Here is a 17,988-nt window from a genome sequence, read left to right as displayed (position 1 = left end):
AGGCTGCCTGTCTTGGCCAGGTCTTAATCTCAGAAAAAAAGAGGTTCTTAATCTCAGTGGGACTCTAATTTAACCTGGTTAAATAAAGGTTAAATTAAAAAAGAACAAAATTACCTGATGATGGCAATAGAGGAAAGGTTAAGGAATCAATGAGATCTATGAGACCAATTTGGCCAAATGTATATATTAACTTAGTAGAGCCACTTCAGAAACTTGTTTATTTCAATCACCTGTATAGTTAATGTTTTGCTGGGGTGGGGTAATTAACGTTTTTGGCTTCTAAAGTTGGGTATGACAGAAAAAGTTCTAACCACTGGTCTAAACAAATATCCCCAAAGATTACAAAATTACTTCAATTATTTTTTAATTGTTGCCCTCCTGTTTGCTTATGAACTCTCTCTCATGGCCAAGAATTTGTCAAAATCAGAACTGTGTGTGAGGCACGTTGTAGGATATTAATATGTGTTGTATTTAATCTTTGGTGAATATAAAGTGAGCTTAATAGGAGAAAAAATAAATGCCAATTTGGCCTGAGCTGTGGAACATGACTAAATGTTGTCTTAAGTACTTCACCGCCTTTGCTAAATAAGCACATGTAATTGTTTTACCATTTAGGAATTCAGAAACAATACCTTAGATGTTTTAACGATGTCTTCGCCCACAACCTGCATGGGGCATTCACAGAAAAAAGCATGATGTCAAGTCAAACAAAATGTTTTCATTGTCGAAGAGTCTTAAAAGGCTCAACACACAGTCAAAAGAACGAGGGTTATTCATCATTCCATCCATCATTTCATTCATTATCATATGCCAAATGTAGTGGAAGAGGTCATTTAACTGTGTAGTATACGGGACAGTGAGTTTTCCTACTATTATGAACTACATTTCAATGGATACATGCTAGATATAGTTCCCCTTTATCACATTTCTATATTTACACTGGGGTTCATAAAGTTAAGAAAACAGCAAACTCTTCACTTCTGTTAAAACCATGCTTCTTATTCCCTAAACTTCCTCCAATCACAGATATTCTACCATACAGTAGTTATTGGTGAATGATCTTTCTCTGTTTTACATGCTCATAGCTTCAAGACCTGACATTCTTTTTTGTAATTGCGTCAAAACAACGGGAGGCTGGATGATTACATTAATTTTCACCGCACGATTTCTCTGTCGACTTTCAAAAATTGACAGAACGTGCGGTGGACATTGTTTTGCTTTTCAGATTTCGAGCTTTCATAAGTCGAAAAAGATGACTGTGGCAACAAAAAGCACTGAAGTCATGGAGAAAAAGAGTCATGTCTGACTCTGTGGGTTAGCACTTACCCAGGGCAGGGGGCATAGCCTCTCTGATGTCAAAGTGTCTGTGCAACCCACTGTCTCATTATAAGTCAGAATAATTTGCCACCGCACCTCTGCAGATATTCCTCTGTGAACTTAAGAAGGCAAACCTCAGAAAATGTAAAAAATAAAATGTATTTCTTGTTGACATTGTTCTGGCTGTATTTATTAAGAAATGTAATACTAAATTTTGTTTTTAAAAGAAAACATTTGCTGAAATGCTGGAGAGCAATTAGAGTAAATTGGTTTGGAAGTAGATAAGTGTTTAAGGCAGTACTTCTAAATCCAAGCCCTCTAGGCCTAAAGGCCTGCTGATTTTCACTCTGAACATGTAATCAGGAAGTGGTTTACACCTGGGACGCCAGGTGAAGGCAATTACCTGCAATCAACTACCTGGCAGAATAGAGGCAAGCAGTGCTATGGGTCCTCAAGAGAGAGTAACAAATGGTTTTTACAATGAAAATAGTGGTGCACTGAACATGCTGTAACATTGTTGTTAAGGTGGTTTATAATGCCAGTTGTTTTTGAGGAATGAGGAAGGAGAAGGCATAATGCATTCTGGTATGCTGATGCCTGTTTGAAAATGTATAAATCAATGCATTCCTCTGTTACAAAAGGGTACTAAGAAAGGTATGACCGTACAATCTGTGACAAGTGCAAACATTAAAGCTGACAATCATGGCCATATCATACATGAGAAATTCATACAAACATGTTACATGTAGACTAAAATATCCTCACAAAAGATGTTTTGAAATAAATAGCTGCCATTGTGCCAGCATGCGATGATCCATCTGTTCAGATGTGACAATACAACACAACGACCGTGAAATAACATGAAGAAACATATGCACATAACAACCAAGGCAAATTACGCTATATATTATTAAACTCAAGGTGTGAAATTCCTTTCTCTGGCATTGCTCCATTGCTTAACTAATTATCATGGCACATTAATTTTCTAAACCCCGAAGCCTTTGTTGAGTTTACCCAATGTGCAGAGCGTGCATGTTTATTTCTGTAAAAATTAGGTGTACTACAAAACAAATTTAAGAGAAAGTAATTTGCTCTGAGCTGAGACAATATAGAGCCAACAGCTGCTGGGACGGCTTCATTTGTATTCTACAGATTGTATCAGAAATTTGGAAAAAATGTTAATTGGCAACAATGTACTAAGAGGGAGATATGGTCTGACATGTAGCCAACATAACAGTATTAAGGATGAATTATTTCAATGCTGAGAGTGAAAACTGAATGCCATCCTCAATCCACAGAAACACATAACAGATGAAAATGATAGCAGTGAATGCTAAACATTTGCTTGGACAAATATGCTGGAGTACCTTTCGGCTGACACACTGAAATCAAAAGACACTACTTCCCCTGCATCCAACAGTGGACATGTTGACAAAGCCCTCATTTATTACAGATTCCCAGCCCGGCGAGCATGGCCCCAGCGTGACGCTGATTAGAAGGCTTGTACAAAATAAGCTTGAGAGCCCCATTTCACCACAAACCTATATTCATTTGGTTCTGCCAATTTATACATCCAGCTATCTAGGGACGAAGATCCAGCATGACATGAGAGGGTATTCTGCCCTTTTGGAAAGGGGGTTAATCTCTCTTTCTTTCATGAAGAAACCTCAATCTTAAAGTGACCAGCATGTCTCATATGATGCAGCGGTTGAAACAATAAATTGAATTAAATAAACCCATTAGTTACAGCAGATACCTTCGCACCTATGCCCATGATACACTTTCATGGTAAGTTGGTCCTTTATAAAGACCAGAGGACACAGCTTAAAATTGTAATGGCAAAGTGACCTTGAGTCAGAAACCATGTCCTTTTTCATAACTCAAATCAATTAAGACAGCCTGTCTGCAGCACAGCACAGCCCCAGTGTGTTCTGCAGGTGTTTAAAAGCAAATGTATGCTCATTCAAAAATCAATTCATACTTAGGATTCTGCCTCCTCCCGTCTTGTAGACATGAAACAAACTAGAGGTCGATTAGAGTAGAGAGCAACTATTGGGAGATTCACGATGGGCGTACTTAAAATGCATGGAATGACTAACCAAGTGCAGTTCACATGAACTTCCTTGTGGAAAAATTTAAAAGAGAAAAGTGGAAAAAAGAGGATCCTAATCCTGTAACTGACTCAAAACAAACTGGTATGTTTTTTTGACAGTTTTTTGTCCCTGATAGACTCCTCAATGCAAAACCCATGTTTTATAGCTGTAGTGATGGTGTTATTGCTTACAGACAAATGTTAAAGGTTAACAAATAAGACAAAAAGAAACTTTGGGGTGAAATGCACCCCTAACTGTGCAGCAAAGTGTCTCGGTGCTCCAGTCCCACATAAAGTCTTACGTAAATTAGAGAGAGTCCAATTCACAAACTTCCAGCACTAATAGCCGGACAGATGACAGGAGGTAAACAGACGTGCAGTGTGTAAAATAAATATATGTCACACTACATTGTGCAAGTAGAGAATATTACTATGAAATTAAACAGAAACAGGTAGTTTAGCATTTTTGCAGCCCTGATTCATGGTTATTACACATACACTCAACACATAAACAAGTGTTTCCAGGTAAAAAAGTCACATCATTAAACATATTAGTATTACCTTGCCCCTTCCAAACTACTAGCATAACACAAGCAAACCTCCCACTGAGTTTTCGGCAGTTGAGTTGCATTTTGGGTAATGTATGCGGCAGGTCTTGACAAGGACAAAGAATGTGTGGAATGAAAAAGATGATCTCTGGTTCTGCTGCATCAGTTTTAATCATTTTGAATTAACTTGAAGTCCAACAACTTAGTGGAAGTTTCATGCAACACTGTCGTAGTACTCTTCCTTTTTTAAGGTATGGTGACAAAAACTACTTGGTAAGATCACCCTAATATTTAGGGTTGAGCTTGGTCCCTTGCACACAAAATCTAAAAATTTCAAGCATTTGAACAAACCACTGTTATTGTTTCTCTGGTAAGTCCCTTATGAGCCTCTGGATCCCTTAAGCCTATGTATTCAGTGTTTGTTTATTTTAAGACTTATGACTACATGTGCTACCTAGGCATTCCACATTGTGATTATCATCAGAGTAAGTTAGACTACTCAGATGCCAAATGCAGCATAGTCAGTCAGTAAGCTGCGGGCTTCACCTGAGCCCTGTTGTTTTGATCTTCTAATAATCGTACAATGGGAAGTCATGCTGCATTGGCAGGTCCTACTTTTTTGCAGTTATGAACCACTGACCGGGTTGGGGAGTAACTTGTTGTATGTATTTTCGTTACGTAATGTAATTACAAAATAAATTCAACTTTAACCCAATACAGTTACTTGGAAAATGCTTTGTTGCTTGTTTTTCATGTACACAGTGTCTTCCATTGCCATTTACAGCCAGTTTAGTAAAGTTTGATGCTATTCTGAGGCTTTTGATTGGTTCTCATGTTTGAATATGCAACGCCTGTTAAATTACCTCTTAAGCTGTCTTTTTAAAATGGTTAACATTTGAAAACATTCACTAGAAATTTAGAAAAGTAGTCAAAAAGTAATTAAAGGTTAAGTGTGCAACCAACTGTATAGTCTGTAGCCTGCTTGACACACCTTTGAAATAGCCATCTGAAAATGTGATTCCCCTAAATTTCCTCTGTCTGGAGATATTGTGGAAATGAAAATAAGCGTCCATATGAGGGATGCGGATCAAACACTGGAACACACACAGTGCAGCACATGCTTTGTTGCTTTGCTGAGCTAACCAAAGAACATAACAGGCAGTTTAAATTTGGTCTTGGCACGTTAACGCGTTATTATCGTGTTAACGCATTAATTAATTACCGCCGACAATTATTTTATCGCACGTTAACGCAGTTTCTATTATTATTATTTTGAAAGTACGTTGCTCACTGGCTTTGAATAAACATACAGGAGGGGTGGGATGTTGATCAGCCTGCAAATCATCCACCGAAACAAGCAATGGAGGGAGGCTTCAGCAGACTACGTTGGATGCAACATGTGGGATAAGTAGGACTAATGCCATAGCGAAGTGGATAACTACACACTGCATGCTGATTAGTATTGGGGAAGATGTCGATCATAGAAACGTTCTTAAAATCCCAACGTAGTCGCGTAGGGTTGCTCTTTGCTCCGGTGATCAGACAAGGAGACAAGCGCTCCAGTAAACAGAAGGCGCTCTGTGGATAGTAACCATGGAAACGGCGTCTGTGCGCTACACAGCTGTAGCCTATAATTTTAACTTAAGTTAAATAGGCTACAGCTGTGTAGCGCACAGACGCCGTTTCCATGGTTCCATAACTTTACCTGATAGGCCTTCATCTAGTTTTGCGGGGATGCTCTGCAATGCGAATTCCCTCCTGTTGATGTCCTATTTAGTAAACAGTAATATATTCTGGAAACTCTCACAAACAGCGAGGCTCAGTTTCTCTTCCAATGATTTGTGCTGTGGATCGCGTACAAAAAGTTCAAGATAGATTTGATTTGATTACATTAATGTTTAAGTTGAGATTTACAAGAAATATTTTATTGCTACTGTGTAAAGGGAATACTGCTGGTTCACAAAGACCATGCCACAACAATGTGTGATTTACAGGTACATGCAAATATGGAATGCATGGATGATGGAGGATGCATTAATGGATGATGGGATGATGGGATGAGGGATAAGGGAAGCAGGGATGAAGGGATGATGGGATGAGGGATGAAGGGATGAGGGAAGCAGGGATGAGAGGAGCAGGGAAGAGGGGATGAAGGCATAAGGGAAGACAGGATGAGTGGATGTGTGTAGGGATGAATGGATGAAGTGAAGGGAAAGGGAGGGTGGGTCGAGTGTTCTGAAACAATCGTGCTGTTAAGAATGTGCTGTTGAATGTGGATTGTTGTCTGTCTCGCATCGAGCGATCTGAAACGAGCAAGGCAGGCTGAGCGAAGCGGTACATGTAGCCTTGACAGGTGATTGGAGGTGTGGCTGAGGTGTGGCCCCGCTCCCGAACATAAGTTAACAACTTAACTTCATTAATCACTTTATTTGTTTAATGTGTTTGCAAACCACATGTTATTGCACTTTTGCGTGTTTAGCAGTACATTTAAATTAAAAGTGCGCAATACACCACTTTAGAATTCATTATTCAATTTTGTGCATAACTATTCAATTTATTGCGACTAATCGCAGAAAATCATGTGATTAATCACGATCGTTGCCCAGCACTATTTTAAATATTATGTCCTATGTTCTCACCTAAGACAATGCTCCAATGCAAAACATATTTGCCGACCCCTGCTGTATGTTTGTTGTTATTGTTGTTGTTGTTCTTCTTCGAATGTACGTAGTCAACATAGTCATGACTGGCTACACTGCCAGAATTCTGCAAGAAGAAAAAGTGACTTAGTGATGAAACATGCTCTGTAGCAGTTTGTCCATTTTTGGCTACTGTAGAAACACGGCACCGCAACATGGTGATGTCCATGTAAGGGGGACCCGCGGTTAAGTAGATAGAAATGATTCATTCTAAGGTAATTACAACATAACTGTTCATTATGCAAAGTTTTTACACACCACTGAAAACATAGTTATGGATCTTATATTGCATATCTGTCAATAGATCCTAAGAAATATTACACACTGAACCTTTAAATGTAATAAGTTACATTACTTTGAAAACCTAATTGAAAAGTTACACTACTATTCCATTTTAAATAGGCTTGCTTGTAATCGGTAACCTATTACATTCCCAAAGTAACCTTTCCAGCACTGACCAGTGATGAACAGACAATTACCAATCAAATTCTTATACCCAAGAAAAAGTCTGAATACAGTTTACAGTTTCTAAACATATTTCTAGATAGGTATCCTACATGAACATTGAGGAACAGGTAATAGTGGCAATATATTAACACATTTTGAAGTAAAATGCATCCAATGGGTGCTAGGGTTTAAGAAGGCCGTCTTTTGGTAGCAAATAAAGTTGTTAGCATTATATGAAAAATTACTATGTTTTAAATGATGTGATTGTAACTGTGTTTTTATTTTGAAAACATGTATACACAGTAAGTCACTTGAGAAAATACTTTGCGGTGTACAGTATTTATATATTTTGGTGTATGTAAACATGGTTTGTGAATGTTGAATAGAAAAGAGGATTTGAAGACCCAAACTAAATTCTCCCCATTATCCCTGGGGCAGCACTAAAGCTCTATTATGAGCACTGTTTCAACTGAAAGTGTTACCAATTTTTCTCTTTGTCTGAATGACAATTCATTGTTGATTGTATTATGTGTGGTTGTGTAGTGCATTGTGCATAGAAGACAATATATCACACATATTAAAAAGCCCCACAAGGTAAGAGTTGGCTCCATGGTTGAGAGCAGGTAACAACAACCTTACTAAAAAGGCAGAACACGTCAGCTCTCTCCTAAATCTCTAATGCCAATAATCCAAATTATCCTGGGAAAACAATCACTGCTTGATACTGCCATTAGCAATTAGCATAATCCCTAAAAGTATCCTTTTGCATTTCATTGGCTTAATCCAAATCTCAATGGAGTTTGGCAAATGCCACAGCTTGTGTTAATGACTTTGAACATACCAAACGCACTGAGAATCCTGTTGGCGAAGATGTTTCATCACTGAGTTATGAAATCAGGATTTTAGTGATTCAAGATTTCCTCTCCAAATTGCCAGTCGATCCAGCTCAGCAGCATCCCTACTGTATGTAAGAAGTGTTTTGAGTGCAGTTTACACATCTAATACTCAGCTCATAACATTGTTTCACACTGTGCTAAAATTATTCTAACGGAATACCCCATGGTGATTTGAGGGAAAGAAAGAGCATGAATAAGTAAACAACATAAAGCGATGAGAAACTTCAAAGGCGATGGGACAATCACAGCAAACAAGATCCTGGAAGCCAATGAATGTGTTTGTCTTTGTTTGTGACAGTGACTCAGGGGTGTAAACAGAGGAATTAGCTCGCACCTCCGGAGTCTCAACATATCACCCAGCCATAATTGAATTAAGTCTGTCAGGTTGTTGCTGAACTGTAGATGCCATGAAGAGCATGAGATGCATTTGTTACCAAAGATCACGTCTATAGATGGTCCAAACTTTTAATCCCATCAAACCCTTGAGTAAAGTTGATTGGTGAAAATGTGAATCCTGTATAATGGCTGAAATGGTATCTCTGGTTAGCAGCCAGCGTCAGATGCTGATTTCTGTGTTTCACAATATGGCCAAGGTTTTCTTGAAAGCCATAGCCGCACATTGCTGCATATGTCTGCTGCATAATGGTCATATGATAATGCTGCCTATACTAGAGGGAGAAGCCAACATTTTCAACCCCCATCCCTCAGCATAAATACAACTGAAACACCTATCAGCTCATGGACACACATTTGAAACATACTCCCAGCAGTCCCTGTATCTTGGCTTCATGACCATTCCTGTCAGGGTTTTCCTTTTGACTGAACAAATGCATCAGCTTGTGTCATGAGACCACATCCCTCGCAGCCAATAAGGAGCATGAGCAGCACAAGTGCTCCAGGAGATGTGGAAGGAAAATTGGAATCTTGACAAGTATGATTGACATGCGTATTTGTCCCAAGGTAGTCTTATTTGCAGAGATTTCAAGACGTCTGTAAACCAGCATTCTGCCGAACAGAATCATTGTTCCTCCAGACTAGAAGCGCACCACGGCAATTCTGTTGCATGCAAATAATCTTTTGGGAGAGATGAATCCCTTTGAGCATAAAATGACTTCAGCTTATACTTTATTTTGGCTCCAAAATAAATAATTTAGCAGATGAAGCTATGTCTTTCATTTTCAGACAATCTGTCCATGTCGTGGAACACAAACACAAGCCTAAGTCCTCCCTTCTATCCCAGTAGCAACAACGGAGAAGGCTGCTCTGTATTTTATCTGGCTCTTTTGATGGACACAAAAATAAAGTGGATATGAGCCTTGATGGTGAACCATAACCCACGGCCACTTCATAGCAATGGAAGAGGGGGAAAAAATGTGAATTAAATTCTAACCATAAGTAAAATAGACTTCCACTTGAAAGCATCAGAGTGTAGCTACAGCAGGGCAAGAGAAAGAGATGAATGTGTGTGAGAGAGAGGAGGAATGCACATGAATTCTGAACACGACCAAAGGCAGGATGAAATTGGCTATACCCATTAACTGCTCAAGAGGTTTTTTTTCTCAATATGCAAAAATTGGAGCGGTATTACTTCTTCCATAATTCCCATGTTACAATACCGATTGGTAGAATAAGATCAAACCATCTGTAATCCTGGAATGGAATGAAAAAAGGAGCCTCTATTCAGCCAAAACAAAACACCACTGAAAGGAAAAACCTCCTGAAAGGTAATTCAACACTGTGCTCTGTACAGTATAAGTTGATACACCGTATTCGGGTATGTGCTGCAGAAAATATAAAACCTGGAGGATAGTGTTGTAGTGGTTGTACTAATTACCTGTGCTGATAGGTACAGCTTCGTGGATGTACTTGTTGAAATTCAAATCTGTGGTGTATTAGAAAAGTAAAGTTTCACCTGAGAGTTCAATAATTCATAACCTGATAATGTTGATACCTTCTCATAAATCTGCGATGGTCCATCTGCAGAAAAAGGTGTTCAACTAGGAAAGTGCTTCTAGTGCAACCCTGTCTCCTAGAAATTCCATTTATACGACTAATTTGCAAAAGCTATTTGCTTGCATTTAGCAGGAAATGTATTTTGCTGCCTGAACAACATATTTTGATACATAATGAGGAAATGTTTTTATTGAACATTAATAATCCTTTACTGATTTGGCAGTACCAAGACAAATATAAGATAAAAAGAGAAACTTAAAATAAAGTAGATAAATTAAGTATATAAAATAAAAATAAGAATAGAATAAAATAGAAAAAATACATGATACATGGTGTACATGAAATGACTGGTGCAATACTGTCTCAAGCAAAGTAGCATAGCAGTATAACAATAAGGCCAGCTGGGATTGGCTCCAGGCCCCCCGCGACCCAGTACACAAAATAAGCAGCTGATGATGGATGGATGGATATGAATAAGAAGTGACGCTAACTAACAGTGTATGTCATTTGTTGAGGCCTTGGTCAGTGCTTGTAGTGGAAAAAAAGAGGTGCCAGTACCCCCCGCACTATCCTTAACCATAAGATGAAACTAGTAAATATTATAACATTAACGACTTTGTGCATTGACCACTTAATTTCCTGCATTCTGAACACATTTTCTGCACCAATTTATGGATTTTATTTATTTGAAGGGAAACAAAATTAAGGTGACAGGTGACAATTCAAAATCTAAAAATATAATAGAATATAATTCAGTAATAAGCTTTTGGACAATGCACATTTGTTTCTTCTATATTTCAGTTGCATTGCATGTTTTCCTATTGTGCATTGTTTCATTTGTTATTCAACATTTCTTGTTGCTGTTTTTCAGAACATTTTTAACAAAAGCTTTCAAAAAGTGAGAGACACCTATCTGTCAATACTTTTAAATGTCCCGCCCCACCCAGGCTGTGATTGGAAGGAATGGAAAGGCACCCGAGCTTCTCTTCTCCCTCGTCTCTCTCCGCCGACGGAGATTAGCAGGCAGGCGAGAACGGGAACAGGTGAGCGTCACATAGCGCCCAGAGAACCTAATATGGAGAGGGCAGAGGAGAGTACCGGCAGCTTGGGAGAAGTCCCGATACGCAAGAAAATGTCCCGGTACACCAAAGAGTAAAATGTCGAGGTGCCGGTACTGCTTACCCACTTCAAGCACTGGCCTTGGTTAGATATTGGAAAAGGCAACACTAAAATAAATCATCCTAACCTTAAAGGAATTGTTTGACATTTTGCGAGTTAGATGATCAACATCACTCTCGTGTCTGTCCTCTAAATATGTAGCTGGAGCCTGATGCCAGTTAGCTTAACGTAGCACAACAGCTGAAAATGGAACAAAATTTACCAAAATTTACCAACCAGGACTTCTAAAAGCTCACTAATGCACTTTGTTTAGTCTGGTATTTACCCTCCTGTAAAATGGCGATTTTTTTACACTGGTATGGATTAACCCGACCACATGTAACATGTTACAAGGCTACGTTGGGTCACATTGGCCTGCAGTCCGAACGCAGCCTTAGTGTGCTTACAGTTAACACCAGCATTTCAGAAATAAATTATTATAATGAATTCCCTGAAGGTTTACAATGGATATCTGGCCTGGGACACCAACATATCCAGAAATGTCTTGCATAAATACATACACAAAGTGCATACTATTAATGATTTATGTAACTTGATGCAATCATATATACATTTTTCCATACAAGAGACCATTGACAATGTAACTACATTTATATCAAGTGTAAAATATGCGGATGTGCAGTTTTACCTTTGAGATTGCACAGGCACTCATTGGTACTCCACCATTACACTTGACAATCAGCTGCATGTTTGATAATCACAGAGGAGTACCTTTTTAGAATGAGAAGTCACTTTTCGCTCATGAACAAGATGACTCCATCATATTGTTGATTCAACAGGGTGGACAGGAATAACATGGAAGTGTAGAGGGCTTATTGTTCAATACCTTTATTTATATGCTGCTGTGTGTGAGGTAGAGGCTGCCCGTTCCAGATGTAGGATATAATGAGTTATATTCTTGTGCTATGCGGCATCTAAAGAGATGCTCAAACAAGAAATAAACATGATTGCTCCTGTGGTAACTGGATCCTCAGAGCTCCATGATGCTCGGGAGTTTAATCAAGTGGAAAGAGGGTGGGCAATGAGAAAGACTTTACTAAAGCGGTCCACTCTCTAGACAGCACAGGGGTATGCTGCTAATTAAAAAGTTTAATTCCACAACTGCAGCACTGGCATCAGAGCACTCAGAGGTGCGTCCTTGTGAGTCTTGGCATCGTCTTATCAGGCGTAAGCAGATTCTGCCATGTTGGGAAGGAGCGGGACAGGGAGGCACTGCAGCAGCACACAGGCCCAGCTGGAAGAGATGGCATCCTGCCTACTCTGGGATCAGGCCCACCTTGCTCTTTCCCATCTAGCCACTGAGTGGAGTCACGGGTTCCCAGTCAGGTGGCAAGAGTCAGGGGCTAAGCTGCCCATGGAGCAGCTGAGAGACGGAAAGCAGGGCTAAACAAGGGATAAACACGGGATTTAGACTTTACTGCTGCTGGGCTTTGCAGTGGGTCCATGTCTCCATTACACACCTCCCATTACCAGGTCCTGTCTTACGACCGGAGGTTGCAGGTACACTAAAGCCTGTGCTGCAGTACACACTGTTCCTTCAATGTCCCATAGCAGCTGAATCAGACATGATACACTGACACTGCCTCCATGAATAGCCTTTAATATTTCCAAAAATAAAGAGATATGAAATTTCCACAATGCAGTACAAAGAACAGATCTTTGATAAGGTGAGGAGTAAACGCACTCTATTGTATGACCTTGTTTGAGGTAAAAGTTTTGTAGCTGTGTAGGATCTATTGATTACAGCACATTACAGTTCACACAAAGAGAAAAATCCTTGAAAATGGCAAGGCTCATTGTGAGAGATCATTTTAAAAGGCCACATCTTATGAAGCAGTAAAGAAAAGATGACTGAAAAAAATCGGCAGCAAAAATAAAATAATTTTAGCGTGTTCTGGAATAAAAACAATGTCTACTGGGACTAATCACCATGAAGCTGGAAGCTTTTGCTAACTCGTTTCTCAGCACAGGGCCATGAAAGGATAAGAACACCGCTCTAAAGATTTATAGGCACATCCCTTCTGCTTTTATTGCACAGGGGGTTAAAGTGTCATTTTAATAATACAGAGATATTAGAGCTTGCAAACCTCAGTAAAACTTATCTTCTGGTTCACAGTTAGATGATTTATCTAATGTATAAATACTTGCCAGAGGAGACAAAGGATACACACAAAACGTTAAACGCAGAATCTGTGATATTCTCACATGTTGACCTCAGACATCTAAATTCTTCTTGGATTCTTAATCTTCTTGGATTCATTTTTACTGCTGTTTTCAAATCTCTTTTTATTTATTAATGCAGGTAAAACAGGCTCAAGATTTTGTGCAATACAATGAACGCCATGAAACTTCTTCAAACTAAAGTTTTTCAGATTATGACCGGCTTCGTCTTTTTCTCCTTAATACATGCTTTGAATTTAGTGCTGCCAAGCGCCGACTGTGGGGCTATGATTTTGATAAATGATGTATTCACCTCATAAACAGGTGATCTTGGCAATAAATCCTTTAACACTGGGTCAAACCCATAGAGTCTATGATGTTACAGAAGGTGGAAGTTGTAGTTTGTTAGCAGTAGGCTGACAGAGCAGTTATTGAGAAGACGCCCCCCTGTAACAGAGAGCGACAAATTCGTACATGATTGTATTGTCTTTTCTACTGGTTGCTGTTACCTTTGGGTATATCAAGGACATGCACACGGGTGGGCTAAAGTTGCCAAAGCAACAGGCCATTTGCCCCGAGCTACCTCCTGGATGAAAAAGAAAGTGTTACTTATGCTGTTGCGACTGCATAAATGACTAAATTAAATTGCCATATCTTCCAAACAAAATTACTTTTTGAAAGGCATGCCTCCACAGGACACAGAGATGCCCCCTGCCATTTCACATTGTAGCATCCAAACTTGGTATTGTTGCTGTTGAATGAGGGCTCTGCCGAGTCTTTTGAAGTTGTGGAAATAAGTAATGATGAATGTTATGACCAAAGGGATGCCCTATCAATAAAAATGTCCACCTATACTTCTGAACAATGTGCAGATTGTCAGATTTACATTACGTCATGCTATGCTGGCTTATATCATGCTATCACAAATACTTAGAACTAGCGAGCCGGTTAAGATATAGTGAGAGAGAAAGAGTTGTGGGAGGCAGCTAAGGGGAGCGTAACTTCGCAGAGCTGGATTGAGACTACCAGCAGGCAAGCAAGTGAAGAGTTATGACAGATATGTCAATGAATGTAATGTGAAGTATAGGCCTGTTTTCTCAGAAACTTTTTTTAAAAGTTGGAAGTATGCTAATAATTAACAAAAATGTTAATCAGTGATAAAGACACATACTAAATCTGTGAATGTGTTTCATCTTTAACATAATGTTCAAGACATTCCTTTTCTGTAGGTGGGTAAACCAAAAAGCTCTAATTCAGAGAGCATTAAAGAGCCTGTTGATCAAGTAAAATACTTGTAAAGATGAATGTTGACGATTCCATTGGACGTTCAGAATTGAAATGACTGGAACTGTTGAACCGGCAAAGTACATAATACGGTACTTGCTATTTTAAATAGTAATTCTACCATGCCCAAGCTGGGAACAATGGCATTCTTAATTTTACTTTACATGATGTATACAATGTCAACTCATAACCATCTGAGTTCAAAGAGTTTATGTTTGAAGTTTGAATATTTCCATAAAGGCCTTTTTTCAGTTTAAAGCAACCGCCCTTCAAACGGTATGTGCACATCCCTGTAGTATTAGTGGAAGTCATTTGATGAAGTACAGTATATAAATCTTATACTGAGAAACTTTATGAGAGAAGTTTAATTGATGTCTTTTGGCCAATAATTGTGGGACTGGTTGTGAGTGTAAAACAATGAACAGGCTTGTTCATATACACAGATTAAATGGCTGGACTACTCATTTTAGTGGATTGTGGTATAGATCTAACAGGTGTGTATCTAGCCCTCTCAAATGTACAAAAACGTGCATGGTCTTCAATATGATACAATACAAATACATTTCATTGTGATTGAAAGCTGATTCAACAGGATTCTATCAGGTTATTTTGCCATCAGAGCTCTATTATTCTGTATTATGCCAACTTCTAAAATTATTAACAAAATCAATGCCACTGTCCTGTATATTTTACATTATTTTAGCACGTTTTGCATAATGCAGTTCTTTAGTTGAGATTTCAGCCAGTGTTGTATATGATGGAGTATGACTTTCTTCCTTGTAGGATCGTTTTCAGGAAGTGGATGTCTTAAAGTAGGTACTGTGTGTTATATAGACAAACATGCACCAAGAGCGCAAGGACACAGAGACAGAGTTACTGGAAATTTTAAGATCAGTGTTTCACAGCCATATCGATTTTTATGAATTTCACACAGAATTTGGTTCAGATCTGTGGTTCTGTATCGATGTAGCTGTATCTCTCACACTTGTATCGATTTTTTTGATAAGTATCAGTTCAACTTTGCACCTCTGGCAGATACACATACTGATACCAAAGCCTAAAGTTAATAAAGTGTGTATAGGTGTGTGTGTGTGTGTGTGTGTGTGTGTGTGTGTGTGTGTGTGTATATATATATATATATAAAGTTTAAGAATTCTAACACATATAGTATGAAATGTACTTTTTTTTTTCATTACCATGATTAGCATTTGCTCATTATTACAGAGCTGTCTGAGGACACAGTTGTGCTTCTACTTTAACAATTACTTAATTACATATTAATTACATATACGTATTTCTCAACACAATAGCTCCATATCGGGTCCTTTCAGTTTGAAGAAAGCCATTCTTACTCCTTGTGAAATAACTGCTTCCACTTTGCTGACTGTTCAGTTCACACATCAGTGCAGAGCAGAATTCCATTGAGCCTCAGCAGATGAGGAACATCATGCCTCCTGCTGTATTATTTGACCATGCCACACATGCTTTTCAACTGGAATTAATCTGAAACAGACAATCTGACACTTTTTGGAAAAGTGTTATTTTAACAGTGTGTAAAGCTGATCTTGCTTATCTGCATGTTAAATCAAATAGTGCTTGATTTTGTAATGTAATAGTTTACCCATATTTAAATGAAAAAAAATATGTAAACCAAATTTAAGTGATCATACCACATTTTTCTCCCTGTCTCAAAATTAATACATGGCACATTTCAGACAGTAGTTTGTTTTTACAACTGCTTTTTAGGATTATTTGTTTTTCTATCTAGGTTCTTGCCCTGGCAGTTGCTACTTTCAAACCCTATTTGTTAACACTAACGTAAACCATATTTGTTTGGCATTTTACACAAATAACAGAAATACCAACCAGTCAACTTCACTAATAAGTCCTCATTAGTACACTCCCTTACCAGAGTGAATTCCTGCTGAGAATGCTTACCCACAGCAGGCATAAATCGTCACATAGAATTGATAATCAATGACAATCATAATTTATGGCACACTAAAATATATGAACACTGGCACAGAGCCGGAGTAACATTTGCTGTATTGGTCATCATGCATCAGACTTTTCCTATTCCAGGATGGGCGTTTGCACCAGGTTGATGCATGCTCAAGAGAACAGATAAGTTAAATCCTTGCGGTGGTGGCTCATCCTCTTCAGTCAGAAATAGAGGCAACATTAGAAGCGCCAATTGGCTGTTGAAAGTCCTCTGTGTATGGTAATGATGGCACTACATTGCTAATTGCTTGTTCAAGTAAGCCCAAAACACACTGGAGAAACTGTCCAAGAGTGCTAAAAACGGGACAGCAGCACCAATCACCAATCTGGACCCATCTATGGGGCGCCATCATACCAGACCCATAATAATCTGGGAATCCTGATGTGAATATTAGATGTGTGCTGGATTTAGACATTGGCCTCTGTGTTTTTACAGGAGGCTAAAACCTTATTCACGCCACATCCAGAAGTGACCACTGTAAGAAATACTTTACAGACTTAATTTAAACTTGTCAAACCAACTCCAGCGTCCCAAGAAGGCAAATTACAGCAAAAAAATACCAAAGGTCAGAAACTATTGTTTCTGTTCTGCATCCTCTTCAGGAACGGGACAAGTTTCAACATGTAGTCTGACATAGATTTTTTCCTGCTTAGTATCTTAATCTGAATAGTTCATTTTTGCTAAATTCCCCCAGCCGGGGTCAGTTTTCTCATATGGATGGATACGTATGCTATTTTTGAAGCACAATTGTGTGCAAATTAAGTCATGTAAAAGTTAGGGCTGTCCCCGACTAAGGATTTACATAGTCAAATCAGAATTGTCAAGTCCTGCCTATAATCGACTCATAGTCGAATCATGTGTGTTTTTGTGTGCGACAATTGCGAGCCGAAGTTAAACTGATGCTTATTGTTGACCATTTTCTCTCTATCTCTCTCTGTCTCTTGCCTGCCATTCACTGGTCTTGTGCAGAGTTTTTGCCGTGCTGCCGAGAACTGCATGCACGTCGCGGTTCCTCGTGGGTCTATTTCAAGTAGCGGCTGTTTAAAAACGATATAATATTCTTTGTGTGGTTCATCAGCGGTGATAAATTACCCGAAAGTCCCACGAGGTGCGGACAACTCGGCACAACAGTGGTGAAGCTGTGGCTCTGTCTCTTCAGCAAGTGTTCCTCATGCCATTACACACATACATGCTAAGCCTACACATGCGCACTGACGACCCAGGGTTAGGGTTACAATTTTATATTCATTCAGGCACTTTAAAAACATTTATTGAAATTATTTTTTCTTTTTACATTCTTTATTTACAGCATTAAATGTTGAAATGTGTGTTGTAATAGGATGTATATTAACTTATTGGGAGAAAACTGGTAGATCTATATAAAATCAGACGTTGAGCACCACCATATCGC

The 17,988-nt window shown here is 38.8% G+C and overlaps 1 protein-coding gene and 1 long non-coding RNA gene across 2 annotated transcripts in view; both read right to left on the bottom strand.

Annotated features, from left to right (window-relative positions):
• Positions 1-1,464, bottom strand: part of LOC123966138 — a 42,680-nt gene extending 41,216 nt beyond the window's left edge. Inside the window, exons 1-2 of the long non-coding RNA XR_006823896.1 lie at positions 1,327-1,464; positions 633-665 (exon numbers count right to left, since the gene is read on the bottom strand). This is a non-coding gene — a long non-coding RNA (uncharacterized LOC123966138). The remainder of the gene's footprint in view (positions 1-632; positions 666-1,326) is intronic.
• The window catches only part of hs3st4 (heparan sulfate (glucosamine) 3-O-sulfotransferase 4), a 90,560-nt gene that overhangs the window by 68,476 nt on the left and 4,096 nt on the right, over positions 1-17,988 (bottom strand). The gene's annotated exons all lie outside the window — the stretch shown is intronic.

Source organism: Micropterus dolomieu, linkage group LG02 (genome assembly GCF_021292245.1).
Source record: "Micropterus dolomieu isolate WLL.071019.BEF.003 ecotype Adirondacks linkage group LG02, ASM2129224v1, whole genome shotgun sequence".
NCBI classification, from domain to species: Eukaryota; Metazoa; Chordata; class Actinopteri; order Centrarchiformes; family Centrarchidae; genus Micropterus; species Micropterus dolomieu.
The sequence above is the reverse complement of the archived record's forward strand: the minus strand, read 5'-3'. Positions and strand labels throughout refer to the sequence as shown.